Genomic DNA, 2,093 nt, shown 5'->3' with positions numbered 1-2,093 from the left:
CTCTATGCTGAATCAGACTGTTGGTCTCTGGAGTACCAGCGAACTTTTATTGGTATTATTTATGCCCTGAAGGTTACGTCACAGCCCGAGCACCCGTGTGACTCCCTGATTAGAGATAACTCAAGAATGCTGCTCTTTTCAAATCGACCTTCCTTAGCTCAACCGTTTCCACTGCTGATCAACTCCATCTCTACAAAACTATCGATCTCGTTTGATGACACCCTCAAAATGACTCCAGATGAATGCGTGGCACCCTGGGATACAAGCATCATATCATGCGACACCTCATTTAGACAAGTAGACAGGAAAGGCTCACTATTGGAAGTCAAACAGCACTTCGCATACCTCCAAGACAAGTACAAGGCTGCTCAGTTTTTCACTGATGCATCGAAAACCAAATCGGCTGTGGCCTGTGCAGTTGTTGGACAGCATCTTTCAGTAGCAAAAACAATGCATAAAAACACAACCATATTTACAGCAGAAGCACACGGAGTATATCTGGCTGTGGACCACATTATCACAAGCAAAACACAAAAGTCTGTGATCTTCACAGACTCACTCAGCGTTGTCACAGCCCTGTCCACAGGAAAGGGAACCAAGAATCCCACATTTACTGCCCTTCTTAAAGCTCTGTACAAAGCACACCAGCTAAATTTAGAAATTATAGTGTGCTGGGTTCCTGGCCATTGTGGCATAGCTGGCAACGAGGAAGCCGACCAGGCTGCTGCCAGAGCAGCTGAAAGAACCAGTATTGACATCACGCAAGTACCTTACCTCGATATGAAACCTGCAGTAAAACACATACTCCTTCAGCTCTGGCAGAAAGAATGGGACGGAGAAGTCAGCAACAAGCTTCACTTGGTACAACCTATAATCGGCCGATCAGCTGCCAGGGAAAAAAACAGGGCCTTTGAGGTCTGGCGATGCAGACTACGAATAGGACACACACATGGCACGCATTCCTACCTCCTGACTGGTGACCAGCCTCCAAACTGTGCCAGATGTGGTGAGGGTCTTTCAGTCCTCCATGTTTTGGTTGAGTGCTCGGCCATGGAACCAGAAAGGAGACGCTATTTCCCGGAAATGTACCGTAAGAATATGCCACGGCACATTGCAATGTTTTTATCAGACTGTCCTGTGTTCGAGTTCAGCAGAGTTTTGGAATACCTTGATGCTATCGGTTTTTTAAAGCAGGTTTGTTTTAGAAAGTAGAATTCTCGTCCACCTTGTTCATCCGTAGGGTTCTATTTACCATGGCCCTATACACCGTTAGCTCATTCCATGCCTCATCACGCTCCTCACTCATCTTTTGGATCCGGCCCTTTACACCGAAGTAATTTTATGCACTATTTGCACTCATTTCATTAGCACATTTTTACTTCATCATAGAAATGGCGCTCTTGGCCTTAGATGCCCTTGCGCCAAAAAACCCCACCAAAGAAGGGGCATACTTACCTGGTGTCGGAGTTGCGCTGATCCGGACGGGCGCGCTCCCAGGGCGAGGCACGTGCATTGCACTCCGCTCGTGTTGACCCCTGCCACTTCCCCAAACTGGGGTAGATGGGGCATGCAATTTTTGGTAGTGGGGGGACTGCGTGCGCGCTCTCCCCCCTTTCCTCTCCAAATCCAAAGTCAGATGCAATGGCAGCGTTGTGCATAACGTTTAGCACTGCGCGACACCAGTCTGTTTGCGCTGTTACCTGCACTTGCTGTCATAAAGCTGCGTGCAGCACTGTGGAGGTTACATTCAATATAGTCAACAGTCTTCCCACTGAGGGCACCGAAATCACCGTGGAGTAAGTGAAGTTTGCACACAAAAACTTAGAAAGGTTCATGGCGAGTGAAGAGGGAAGCCACGTTTCCCCGGTTAACTGATGCTTATCGGAAACATGGGAAAATGGGGCGAGCACTCCTGTGCGACCCCCCCTCCATCTGACAACGGCAAGAATAAACCGAAAGAAAAAGGGAGGGGCTGAACTACGTAAACATGCACGAGGACATATCACGGGAAAAGGGGCTAGAAGTTCACAGTCAACTAGAAAAAGGAAAAAAAAACAAGTATGTGCCTTTTTTTGGTAGTGGGGGAACTGCGT

The 2,093-nt window shown here is 47.9% G+C and overlaps 1 non-coding gene across 1 annotated transcript; it reads left to right on the top strand.

Annotated features, from left to right (window-relative positions):
* Window positions 1-1,447: 1,447 nt before the first annotated feature.
* On the top strand, window positions 1,448-1,612 carry LOC144163437 (U1 spliceosomal RNA). Its single transcript, XR_013320939.1, has one exon. It is a non-coding gene; the product is annotated as a U1 spliceosomal RNA (small nuclear RNA).
* Window positions 1,613-2,093: the final 481 nt, after the last annotated feature.

Source organism: Haemaphysalis longicornis, unplaced genomic scaffold (assembly GCF_048455015.1).
Source record: "Haemaphysalis longicornis isolate Haplotype H1 unplaced genomic scaffold, Haemaphysalis longicornis Haplotype H1 scaffold_12, whole genome shotgun sequence".
In the NCBI taxonomy this organism is placed as follows: Eukaryota; Metazoa; Arthropoda; class Arachnida; order Ixodida; family Ixodidae; genus Haemaphysalis; species Haemaphysalis longicornis.
The sequence above is the reverse complement of the archived record's forward strand: the minus strand, read 5'-3'. Positions and strand labels throughout refer to the sequence as shown.